General features: G+C 33.9%; 1 protein-coding gene across 2 annotated transcripts in view; it reads right to left on the bottom strand.

The window, feature by feature from the left end:
• The window catches only part of TANK (TRAF family member associated NFKB activator), a 94,696-nt gene extending 80,895 nt beyond the window's left edge, over positions 1–13,801 (bottom strand). For both annotated transcript variants that reach the window (XM_081814317.1, XM_031030822.2), the window contains exon 1: positions 13,642–13,801. The gene's annotated coding sequence lies outside the window, so the exon portion shown is untranslated. The remainder of the gene's footprint in view (positions 1–13,641) is intronic.
• Between the last annotated feature and the right edge of the window lie 221 nt (positions 13,802–14,022).

Consider the following 14,022-nt stretch of genomic DNA (forward strand, 5'->3'; position numbering starts at 1 on the left):
ACCCCTAATCTCTGTCAACCACTCATCTTTTTACTGTCTCCATAGTTTTGCCTTTTCCAGAAAGTCCTATGGTTGGTATCAAAAAGTATGTAGCCTTTTCAGATTGACTTCTTTCACTTAGTAATGTACATTTCAGTTTCCTCCGTGTCTTTTCATGACTTGGTAGCTTGTTTCTTTTTTAGCACTGAATAATATTCCATTGTCTGGGTGTACCACAGTTTATTTATCCATTAACCTACTAAGGGACATCTCGGTTGCTTCCAATTTTTGGCGATTATAAATTGAGCTCCTATAACATTTGTGTGCAGGTTTTTGTGTGGACATAAGTTTTCAACTCCTTTGGGTAAATACCAAGGAGTAGGATTGTTGGATCATATGTATATTTAGTATGTTTAGCTTGGAAAGAAGCTGTCAAACTGTCTTCCAAAGTGACTGGACCATTTTGTATGCCCACTAGCAATGAATGAGAGTTCCTGTTGCTCCACATCCCTGCCAGCATTTGGTGTTGTCAGTGTTCTAGATCTTGGCCATTCTAATAGGCATGTAGTATATCTCATTGTTTTAATTTTCACTTTCCTGATGACATATGATGTGGAGCATCTTCTCATATGGTTATTTGCCATCTATCTGTATATCTTCTCTGGTGAGATATCTGTTAAGATCTTTGGCCCATTTAAATTTGTGTTCTTTGATTTCTTCTTGTTGAACTTTAAGAGTTCTTTGTGTATTTTGGCTAACAGTCCTTTATCAGATGTATCTTTTGCAAATATTTTCTCCCAGTATGTGGCTGGTCTTTTCATTCTCTTGACAGGGTCTTTTGCAGAGCAGAAATTTTTTTATTTTAATGAAGTCTAACTCATCCAACTTTTGAGCAAATTGAAAGAGCTGCTTTGGTGATTTCTAATTGAAACAGTGGAGTTTAATAATACACCCAGAATCTAAAACTAAATGCATAAGCATTTTGAATGTGGAGGTGTTAAGAGCTTTGAATAAGGTATAAAAAAATTAAACATACACATTACTTAAATATATATTTTTCTCTCGTTTCAATCCCATGATGTGTTGTAACCATAAAGAGAAATGGCTGCATATTTCTCCAGTGTGTGAAACATGCATGAATGCTGGGGTAAGTAGATGAATTTTAGGCTAAGATAATGTCAAACATTTTCCTTTTTCTATAATGATGATGAATTTTTTAGAACTGACATATAGTATATTTTATTAAGGTTAGGAATTGAGTTGAGACATTTATTTGAGGATTAGTCCTTTAAAAGAAGACATAATTTCACTTCAATTTTCCTTTACTCATAATATATTAATATACGTTAGGTTAGCAAGCAGTACTATGGGGTAGAATGGGATGAAAATGAGAACTGCAGGCTCATTAAAAATATTTTGGGTTCTATTTTCAAAAGTGCTTAATATTTTATTGAGCGTTCTGAATATAAATCTAGGGACAAGGAATGCTGCCAGCATAAACACTTACTACAACTTGGAATGTCAGGTATGCATCAATGATCTCCATCAAATCTTTGATGTGAAGTATCACTATTAATAGAATCTGGTTGACTTCCGATTTAGGATGACATCTGGACTAGCTGTTTGTGTTTCAGACTCTAAATTAAATGCGTAATAAAAAATCAGAAAAATATGAGAACTCATAATAGCACTGAAAGGAAGAATTGATGACCAGATCCAGCATGTATGGCTGAGCAGGCTCTGCCCTATACAGAGCACCCAGCTGACAGGGGTGGTCACTTGCCAAGTTTTGCCCTCTTGGGCTTGAGTCTTCCCCAAAGGAATGCCTTTTTCTAAGTCAGAAAAAAAGCATCAAAAGAGTAGCTGTAACCCTGCCAACAAGCAATCTAGTGACAAAATTTGACAGGATTTCCAATCATTTCCAAGAACTGTGGGGCTGAAATGGACATAACCTTTGTTGCCTGGGAATGAGGAAATCTGCTGGCCTGAAGAACAGTAATAAAATGATCTGCCTCATGGCACCTGCTAGTGAATTGGGCAGTAACCCCACTACTATGTGTGACCTGTACATAGTATTTGACACCTCCTTGCCCCAATGTCCCCCATTAGTACTTCTCTCTATTATCATTTTTTGAGCTGTGGTTTGGAGTATACCAACATGATCCCAATGGAAGTGGATAAATGTGATGCTCTATATTTAAGGATATGTGAAGCCAATAATGAAAGGGAATGAGCAGACAGAGCTGTGGGTTTGACTATTTCTCAGACTTTAATTTTTCATATATGATTCCTATCAAGGAAAAGACCAATGATTGTTTCTGATTAACCAGGAATTCTCCTCTTCATCCTAAAATAACTAGGCAATAAGGGTAAGGGATCTCACCTCAGGTCAATACCTATAGTGACAAAATTAATAAATGTCAGCTTCAGGACAAAAATGTCCCTGTGATCTGTGCATGTCTACTTGTCTCTCAGCTCCATATCTGTGCTGAGGAACTAATAGAAATCAGGCAGATAATGAGAAGAACCAAGGAAAATCCATCTGGTTAGTAAGGGCTACAGAATGATTGGAATGAGAAAATACAAGACAAAGCATCCCTTTGAAAAGATTATACTGCATAAAGGAAGAAAACAGAGTTCTCAAAATGCAGAGACAATGAAACTTTGGAAAATAGTTTACCAGATGTGTAAGTAGATGGGAAAAATCTGCTTTGCATTTTCTGTGAAAAAAGAGATGTCATATTAGACAAGATATTAGACTAAGAAAAGGAATGACCTAGTTAAGAGGCAGGGAGAAATAAAAATAAAGTTGGGTAAGTTAAGGCTGTAAGGACATAAAGCATGCAATGGCAAAATTAAAATATGATTTGAACATAGTCAAGAATGGAATCTAATACTGCAGAATATTAAATCAGTGATTAGAGTAAAAGCCTGAAAAACTCTCTCAAATGTCAATCAAAAGGACAAATAGATGAAAACCATGAAATGGATAGTGGAAAGAAACTGCTCTAACTTTTTCCTGAAGAAGAGATCAGAGTAAATAGAACAGAAATAGCAACCAAAGATATATCAGAAGATATATCCAAAGCAATTGGAGATGAAAAGGACTGCATAAGTTTTGAAACATATTAGTGAAAAGAGACCAAACACTTTGACATATCCTGATAAAAATTTTGATATGAAATGATTTATCAATTTATTTATTTATTCAGCAAATATTTTGTGAGTGCTTGCTATGTGCTAAAAGTTAGGGATGCAAAGATGACCAAGACACAGTCCTACTTTAAAAGAACTTAGTGTCTGTTGTGGGTAACATACATAGGAGAAGCAGACTGTTGCTGCACAATGTGGTATTATAATATTACAATAGTGGTCAGTATAGGGTACTTTGAAAACACACTGGAGTCCAGGCTTGAGAGGGTAAGGGAAGTTTTCCTAAATCTAAAATATGGTAAGAATTCAATAAGAATACAGGAAGAAAAGAATTAATTACTTGCAAAGAAAGAAAAATAGACTATCTTCAACATTAAACTTCAGAAGCTGATTAGAATAACATCTACAGATGCATGGGAGAGTTTTAACTTACAAAGTCTATAACCACCCAAGTTATCATTCACATAGGAAATGAAAACAAAGATATTCTTTGATACCTGAAGTTTCAGAACTATACCACTCATTTCCTGAAATAGTTGAAGAAGGGAATCAATTTTTTTTAAAAAGGAAAGGTAAAATTCTGAGATAAAAGAAATATTTGTAAATATTGGAAATAACTATTAGATTAAGTGAAAATTTGTAGCAAATATAATAAGGCTATTAAAAGTAATTTTGAAGATATAAGGTACACGTATAAATAAATAATTTAATAATAATGTATTCTAAAATTCCTGTTTATAGCAACAAAAACTCAAGTGGGTGGAAGAGAGGTGGCAGAAGTGAAAAGTTCTAATTTACTATTTTTCTTATCTTCTACTTGTAAAAATAAGGAAATGATAGATAGGATGTCATTCTAACTATGATAATTAGACATATTATTTTAGGGTTTTTTTTTTTAATGTGAAGGTAAGTAACTACAAGTAGAATTCAAAATTGTATGTTTATTTTCACATTAATAGAGGAAGAAAGAAAAGAAAACATTGCCCCATATAACAAAAATATAAAACTCTTACTTCCTGACATTTAATCTGTCACCCAATAAGGTAATTCGCATGAGTACTCCTCTGCAACATTTCTTGCATGCATATACTTTCTGTCCTCATTGTTACACGCTGTCTTCATTGCCATTCTCTGTCCCTATTGCCACCCCTTGTTCAAGCCACCATCAATTCTTATGTACCATACTAGCCTCCTAATGGTTCTCCTCATTTTCTCTCTTGTCAAATTCCAAATGTTATACTCAATGAACTCCAGTAAGATAAACTCAAAGAGATCTATACCAAAGCACATTATAATCAAACTGTTGAGAGCCACAGATGAAAGAATCTTGAAAGTAGTAAGAGCAAGGTGACTCATTATGTACAAGGGATCCTCAGTGAGATTAACAGCCAATTTCACTTTGAAATCATTGAGTCTAGGAGGCAGTGGGATGACATATTTAAAGTGCTAAAAAAATAGATGTCAACCAAGAATTCTCTATCTGGCAAAATTATTCTTCAAAAATGAAGGAAAAATTAAGATGCTCTGAGATAATCAAAACCTGAGGGAGTTCAGTGTTAGTAGACTTATTTACCCAATGAGAAATGATAAAGGGAGTCCTTTAGGCTTAGATAAAAGTCTACTAGACAATAATTGAAAGGATTACAAAGAAAAAAATTTGGCAAAGACAATTACATTGATGAACATGAAAGCAAGCATAATTATATTTTTGGTTTATAGGAACTAAGCTGTATAGGAATAAAGTTTTTGCATATTATTGAAGCTAAGTTGGTATTAATTCAAATTGGATAGTTATAAATTTAAATTGCTAATTGTAATCACCACAGTAAGCACTAAAACAATATCTAAAAAAAATATATATATATATAAAATAAAATGAGAAGGGAATAAAATGGTACAAAGCAAAGGATCAATTAAACACAGAAGAAGGCACTAATGTGAGAAGTGAGGAACAGAAAAATGGTATAAAGCATACAGAAATCAAATAGCAAAATGGCAGAGGTAAGTCCTTCCTTATCAGTAATTTCTTTAAATATAAATGAATTAACCTCGCTAATCAAAAGGCAAAATTTAGCAGAATGGTTAATATAACATGATCAAACTATATGCTTACTACAAGAGACTTACATTAGATCCAAAGACACAACTAAGTTGAAACTAAAATGATGGAAAAAAGATTTTCCATGCAGACAGTAATCAAAAGAAACATGGGGTAGTTATATTAACACAAAATACCTTTCAAGTCAAAAACTGTTACAAGGGACAAAGAAGGACATTATATATTGAAAAGGGTCACTAATCAAAAAGATACAGCAATTATACACATTTACACATCAAACAATAGATCCCCTAAATATATGAAGCAAATATTGATAGAATTGAAGGGAGAAATAGACAGTACTACAATAACAGTTGGAGAATTTACTACATCACTTTTAATAATAGGTAGAAAAATAGAAGATCAAGAAAGAGAGAGGACTTGAATAATAGTATAAATCAACTAGACCTAACAGGCATATATAGACCATTCCACCCAACAACAACAGAATACACTTTCTTCTCAAGTAGATATGGAACCTTCTCCAGGATAAACAAATGGTAGGCCACAAAAAAGTCCCAATATATTTAAAAAGAATGAAGTCATACAAAGTGTCTTTTCCAACCAAAATGAATGAAGCTAGACAGTAATAACAGAAGGAAAACTGGAAAATTCAAATATGTGCAAATTAAGCAACATATTTTTAAACTAGTGATCAAAAGAGGAAATCACAAGGGAAATTAGATTTACTTAGAGATTAATGAAAACAAAATTGTACCATACCAAGCCTTACAGGATGAGTGAAAACAGTGCTCAGAGAGAAATTAATAGTAGTTAACATCTACATTAGAAAAGAAGAAAGCTCTGAAATCAATAACCTAACTTTACACTTCAAGGAACTAGAAAAAGGAGACCAAGCTAAACCCAAAGCTAGCAGAAGGAAGGAAATAATAAAGATTAGAGCAGAGATAAATGAAATAGAAAAAAAAAAAAGCAATAGAATCAATGAAGTCTAAGTTGGCTCTTTGAGAAGATCTACAAAATTGACAAAATTTTTCTATACTTATAAGAAAAAAAGGAAGAGAATAATAAATAACTAAAACCAGAAATGAAAGTGGGGACATTGCCACCAACCAAATAAAAATAACATGGATTCTAAGAGACTACTATGAATTATAGGCCAACAAATAAGATAATATAGTTGAGATGTAGAAATTCCTAGAAACACACAATGAAAACTCAAACAGAAGAAACAGAAAATCTGAACAGACCTATAACAAATAAAGGGATTGAATCAGTAATCAGAAACCTCCCAACAAAGAAAAGTCCAGAGCCAGATGGTTTCACTGGAGAATTCTATCAGACACTTAAAAAAGAATTAGCACCAACTCTCCTCAAACTCAAAAAAAAATAGAGGTGGAGGGAATAGTTCCTAACTCATTTTATGAAGCCAGCATTACCATGATATCAAAGCCAGACAAAAACACCAGAGAAAAAGAAAATTAAAAACCAATATTCTGGGGCACCTGGGTGGCTCAGTCATTAAGTATCTGCCTTTGGCTCAGGTCATGATCCCAGAGTCCTGGGATCGAGCCCTGTATCGGGCTCCCTGCTCGGTGAGCCTGCTTCTCCCTCTCCCTCTGCCTGTTGCTCCCCCTGCTTGTGCTCTCCCTCTCTGTCAAATAAATAAATAAATAAATAAATAAATAAATAAATAAATCTTTAAAAAAAAAACCCCAATATTCTTTATGAATAAAGATTTAAAATTCCACAAAATGCTAACAAACAGAATCCAACAGCATATTAAATAGATTATGCCATGACAAAGTGTGATTTATCCCTGGACTGCAAGGGTGGTTAAAGAAAAAAAAAATTATTCAGTGTAATACACCACATTATGGAATAAAGAAAAAACATCCCACATGATGATCTCCATTGATGCAAAAAAGGCATTTCACAAAATCCAACACTCTTTCATGATTAAAAAAAAAAAAAAAGACTTAGAAACCTGGAATAGAAGGGAACTTCCTCAACATGAAAAAGAGTACTTATGAAAAACCTCCAGCTAACAACTAACTCAATAGTGAAAGACTGAAACATTTCCCCCTAAGAACAGGAACAGACAAGGATGCATCCTTTCATCACTACTATGCAACATTGTCCTGAAAGTTTTAGCCAGAGTGATTAAACAAGCAAAAGAAATAAAAGGCATATAAATTAGAAAGAAGTAAAAATAAAGGGGCATGAGTGGCGCAGTTGATGGAGCATCGGACTCCTGGTTTCAGTTCAGATCGTGATCTCGGGGTCGTGAGATCAAACCCTGTGTGGGGCTCCACACTCAGCGCAGAGTCTGCTTGAATTCTCTCTCCCTCTCCCTCTGCCTCTTTCCCCTGTGCTCACTCTCTCTCAAATAAATAAATAAATAAGTCTTAAAAAAAAGAAAAAAGAAAAAATATTTCTTTTATTTTTTTTTAAGATTTTATTTTTAAGTAATCTCTACACCCAACATGGGTCCCAAACTCACAACCCCAAGTTGCATGCTCTACCAACTGAGCCAGTCAGGCATACCAGGAGTAAAAATATTTCTATTTGCATATGACATTATCTTATATATAGAAAATCCCAAAGAATCTACAAGAAAGCTAGTAGAGCTAATAAATGAGTTTAGCAAAATTGCAAGACACAAGAGCAATGCTCAAAAATCAGTTGTGTTTCTATACATCATTAATGAAAAATCCAAAAAAGAAATTAAGAAAATAATTCCATTTATAATAGCATCTCCCAAATAAGATATCTAGGAATAAATATGACCAAAGAGGTAAAACACTTGTACATTGAAAACTACAAAACATGTAGACGAATGAAGAATGAAGAAATATCTAAATAAATGGAAAGACGTTCTGTGTTCTTGGATTAAAAGAACTAATATTGTTAAGATGACAATGCTTCTCAAAGTGATCTACAGATTTAATGTAATCTATGTCAAAATTCCAATGGCCTTTTTTTTTTTTTTTTGTCAGAAATGTAAAAGTTGATCCTTAAATTCAGATGGAATTACAAGGGGCCCTGAGTAGCCAAGAGAATACTGAAAAATAAAAATAAAATTGGAGGACTCATACTTTCCAATTTAACAACTTACTACAAAGCTCCAGTAACTAAAACAGCGTGGTATTAGCATATGGATAGTCATATGATTAATGGACTATAATTAAGAGTGAAGAATAAACCGATATGTATTGAGTGAATTGATATTTGACATGGGCACCAAGACTATTCAATGAAGAAAGAATAGTCTCTTTAACAAATGATGTTAGGACAACTCACAGCCATAATAAAAAGAAGGAGGTGGACCCTTTTTCTCACACTATATATAAAAATTAACTCAAAATGGATCTAAATGTAACAGCTAAAACTATGAAACTTTTAGATCAAAACATACAGGTAAATCATTATGACCTTAAAGTTGGCAATAGATTCTTAGATATGATACCAAAATCATCAACAAGAAAATAAAAAATAAATTTGACTTCATAAAAATTAACAAAAAATGGGCATTGAAAGATATTATCAAAGACATGATCAAAAGACAATTTACAGAACGGGAGAGAATATTTGCAAATCATATATTTGATAAGACTCTAAGAATACAGAATATATAAGGAACTCTTAAAGCTCAACAGCAAAATGACAAACAACTCAATTTAAAAATGGCTAAAGGACTTACAGACAGTTCTCCAAGGAGACTATACACATAACCAGCACGCACATGAAAAGATGCTCAACATCATTAGTCATAAAGGAAATGTAAATCAAAACCACAATGAGGTACCACTTCATATACACTAAGATAGCAATAATAATAATAACAACAATAATGGAAAATAACAAGAGTTGGCAAGAATGTGGAGAAATCAGAGCTCTCATACATTTCTGGTGGGCATGTAAAATGGTTTGACAACTTTGGAAAACTATTTGGTTCTTCCTTAAAAAGTCAAACAGAATTACCATATGACCCACTATTCCACCGCTTGGTATATTCCCAAGACGAATTGAAAACAGGTATTCAAACAAATACATATAAATACATGGTCATAGCAAAACTATTTACAATAGCCATAAAATGAAAACAGCCCAACTATTCTACTCAACAATAGATGAATGGATAAACAAATTGTGGTATATACATACAATAGAATATTGCTTGGCCATAAAAGGAATAAAGTATGGATATATCCTACAACGTGGCTGAATCTTGAAAACATTATGTTAAGTAAAAGAAGCCAGTCAGAAAAAGTCACGTATTATATGATTTAACTTATATGAAATAGCCAGAACAGGTACATCCATAAAGACAAAGGACAGATTGGCGGTTGCCAGGGGTTGAGGGGAGCAAGGAAGGCAGAGCACCTGCTTAATGGGCCCGGGGTTTCTTTTTGGGGTGATAAAAGTGTTTTGATACTGGATAGAGGCGGTGGTTGCACGACACTGTGAATGCAATAAATGCTACTGAATTGTTCATTTTATCATGTTCAATTTTATGTTACATGAATTTTACCTCAATTTTTTAAAAAGGGAAAGAAATAAGAAAATTTGAATAAACTATGCCTGAGTTAATAAAAGCGTGTCAATACTGGTTCCTTAATTGTAACACACGTACCATTCTAATGTAAGATATTAGAAATAAGGGAAATTATGTGATGAGGTGAGGCAGGGTGGTAATATGGAAACTCTGTTGTGTTTGCTCAGTTTTTCTCTAAATCTAAAACTGTTGTAAACAAAGGCTATTAACTGAAAAAAACTTGCTTGTTCTAGATAACTCTTGGATCAAAGAGGAAATAAAACTACAATTAAAACCATAAAATAATGATGATGTGAAAGTAACCTATAAAAAGTTGTAAGATGTAGTTAAAATGGTGCTCAGGAAATTCTTAGCCTTAATACTTTCATTAAAAAACAGGAAAGAATAAAAATAAATGAAATAAGCATTTAACTCAAGAATTGAAAAAAGAAAAAGTAAAATACTGTAGTCTAATAAGAGACATTAAGAAAATACTAATAAAGATGGGGGCGCCTGGGTGGCTCAGTTGGTTCAGCTTCCAACTCTTAATTTTGGCTCAGGTCATGATCTCAGGGTCCAGAGATCAAGCCCCACATTAGGCTCCCTGCTCAATGGGGAGTCTGCTTGAGAATCTCGCTCTCCCTCTCCCTCCGCCCCTCCCCCTTAAATAAATAAATAAATCTCAAAAAAGAGAAAATACTGATAGAGATAAAAGCAAAAACTATTTTAAAAAAGAGCGAATCATAAAATGTTAAATCCAAGAGACAAATTCTTTGACATGTCCAATCAGGAAAAAAAAGAAGAGAGAAAACATTAATGAACAAAAGTAGTAGTGAAAAAGATTATCTACATAGTTATGGAGATGATGCAAAAATACAAGAGAATACTGTGTATGCTAATACCTTTGAAAAATGTGATGAAAAGGATCATTTATAAACCATCTAAACTGTGTGGAAAAAATAACATTCAACCCAGCTAGATCAATAACAGTAGAAAATATTGGAAAGCTTTTAGAGAATTACTTCCAAAAATGGGTGCCAAGGACAAACAGTGTGAAGATTTGCTCTTTAAACTTTTCAAGGAGCAGATAACTCTCGTTAAACTTTTTTAGAACATGGAAAACTTTGGTGTTTTTATCAAAAAATAAAAATACAAATTAATTTCACCTGTGAAAATGAAAGCAAAAGTTCCCAACAAATTACAGATTTCTTTTAGCATATGTTTTCTTAACATAAATTGGTGTAAGATTAATTAATCTGGACACACATTTTGCATATCACTGTTGGTTATAACACAGTTGTGGCTTGCAACTAGCACAGTCATCATTGGGAGAAAGCTTTTTTGCACAAAGCGTAGGAACAGCTGCTTTGTTTGAGTATCTGGTTGCTCTGCCTGGATAGGGTTCCTTGGCTACGCCACATTGTTTTCATTCTTTTCTGTTAATTTGAGTTGTGAACTGAATTGTGAAGCCAAAATAATAGAGAAGAGGCATCTATGCATGTGGATTAAAGAGAGAATGAGGAAATGTGTAGGTTTGGTTTGGTTCATTTTGATCAACTAATTTATTATTTTAACTAGAGCAATACCTAAATATACTTTATAATTATAAACCTACCTTTATTATGGAGGCATGATTTTTGATAACATAGAATTTTTAAATAAGGCAATTACTGCATTGTGTAACAGCAGAGCATTACCTCCCTTAAAGTAGAAAAACCTTACAGTTATCTCTAATAATACCAAAAAGACATGGAATATAGGTTAACATGAAGTCTTGATATACCTTTCGTAAAATAGAGTGAGAAGTAGATTTGGTAGTTATTTGGTTTTTATGATAAACGTATTTATCTCATACCAACAGCCATCATCATTCTTAATGTTAACCACTAGGGAAATTCCCACTGAGATCAGAACAAGACAAGGTTAGCTGCTATCTCCTCTGTTATTAAACACTGTTCTAGAAGTTTTGGTGAGAAGAAAAAAAAGAGGAGAAAAAATTATATTTTTCTTAACTAGGCATCCCATGTGAATTACCTAAAGCAATTTGGAACAAATAGAGGATCAATATAATAGCTGGATAAAAGATAAAAATATGAAATCAAGAACTTTTCTAAATGCTAGCAATAATTAGTTAGAAAATACAGTGGAAAGAACGTCCTTATCCAAACAGCATCCCCAACCCTATACACAAAGAAGATAAAATATATTGGAATACATTTTATAATAAATACATTAATAAAATACATTAAATAAAATACATTTTATAATAAATGAAGAACCTGTGGTGTTTTCCGAGGCCTTAATACATGGAGAGAAAAAAATATGTGCAGACAGAAAGGTTCTCTACTGTAAGGATGATCATAATTAATGTGTAAGTTCCATGAAATTCCAACTAGGACTTTTTGGGCAGAATTTAACAAACTGATTTTAAATTTTCCAGTGGCCATCTCTTTCATTGTCACAAGTGTTTAAAAGAAGTAACTGGATGTTGCTTTGGGGCCCTAACTAGCTGCTTGCAGGAACCTCAGTCAGGTTGGACGTAGTACACAGCACCATGTCCCCCACTGCATGGAAGTAGACTAATATGTACACCTGTGCATGGGTAGAAGTGCATCCTGGAAGGAATGAGGGGAATGGGGTGGGAGAGTGAGCAGAAGGGAGACCTTGAAATGACTTCTAAGCTTCTACGAGTGACTTGGCTGATCTGTGACCTTGGCCAAGTCATCTTCCTCCCTGCCCCCCCATCACTCTGCACTTTGGAAAAGACATCTCAAAATATGATTTCAATATTGTAAGAGGGCAGAGCAATGGTAACAGAGTCATAAGAAAAAGAAGCAATATGAATTCAGGTTTGAGCTCTGCTCTGCCACTTACTAACTGGAAGATCCTGTGACTGTTTTTCTCCGGCACACATTCAATAAACGGCAGCTATTGGTGTTGATAATGATTTTCACTGTTTAATCTTTCCAAATTATCAACTTTTCTTAGGATTATTCTTAAGAAAATACTACATAATCTTTAATATTCATTTTTGATTGTGAAAATAAAGACCAGTTGATACCAATAAGACTGGATTACTACCATGGTGAAAGTTTAAATGTTCTAAGATAGGAAATGCAATGTTGTCTGTAAGGTTAATATTTTGCTGTAAAAAAATATTCATTTATGTGTGTTTCTTAGGAGATGAAAAAATACTAACCTTGAGTTAATTTTTGAATGGACACCCTGGATCAGGCCAGAATTGATTTTTTAAAAATTGAGTCCCCCAAAAGTACAAATATATACAGTATTAGTTTACTGTTCAACCTAGTAAGCTATATACAACTTAATTATGCCAAACACATATCTTTTAAGTCTTACATTATGTTATAAAAACCACTCGTTGGAGAAGGCTTATATATTACAGATATAAACTTAAAAAAACCATTTCAAGTAGAGACATAAATTTGATCTTAAGGGGCGCCTGGGTGGCTCAGTCGTTAAGCGTCTGCCTTCGGCTCAGGTCATGATCCCAGGGTCCTGGGATCGAGCCCCGCATCGGGCTCCCTGCTCGGCGGGAAGCCTGCTTCTCCCTCTCCCACTCCCCCTGCTTGTGTTCCCTCTCTCGCTGTGTCTCTCTGTCAAATAAATAAATAAAATCTTTAAAAAAAAAAAAATTTGATCTTAAAAGTTGAGAAGAGTGTAAAAAGATCACAGTATTTAAAAATTATCTTGAGTCTTGGTTAGGGACCCCATCTTTTAAGGGCCAAGTGTCCAATTATGACAATGAATACAGAGATATTATCGAATCATGTCATAAATTACTCACTTTACAGAAGCAAGAGTAGAACAAATCTGCAACATTTCAGTCTATGACATGCAGGCTACCTAGCTAGGTTGAGAATTGGTAGGAAACAACTAAAATTTTGGTTACCTCTTCTCCGGGTTATCAGTCTTCCTTCACAGACTAGTGCTCTTGAAAGACGTGGTCAGTTACAGAGTCTGGAAGCTTTTATCTGCAGGCTCTAGCAATGCTGCCCAAACTGACCTGAGCTCTCCCTTGTGTTGCTCTGGGAACTTCCACTGAGAAATCCCCTAAATTGAAGACTTCCTTATTTGTAGCTCTCAACAACCAATCATGGCAAGATATTGAAATGAAGGAAAGACTACCAGCATATGTTCTGTAAACCACCCGTGACTATAGCTCTGACTTCCTTTTGAATCAAAGATACTTTTCTTGAATAGTTAGGGCATTTTAACAAAAGTCCAGAAATTGTAAACACAAAAATATTTTTGGATTAAGCACATTTTCATG

The sequence above is a fragment of the Leptonychotes weddellii genome, chromosome 3 (assembly GCF_054177405.1).
Source record: "Leptonychotes weddellii isolate Sample4059 chromosome 3, ASM5417740v2, whole genome shotgun sequence".
NCBI lineage: Eukaryota > Metazoa > Chordata > Mammalia > Carnivora > Phocidae > Leptonychotes > Leptonychotes weddellii.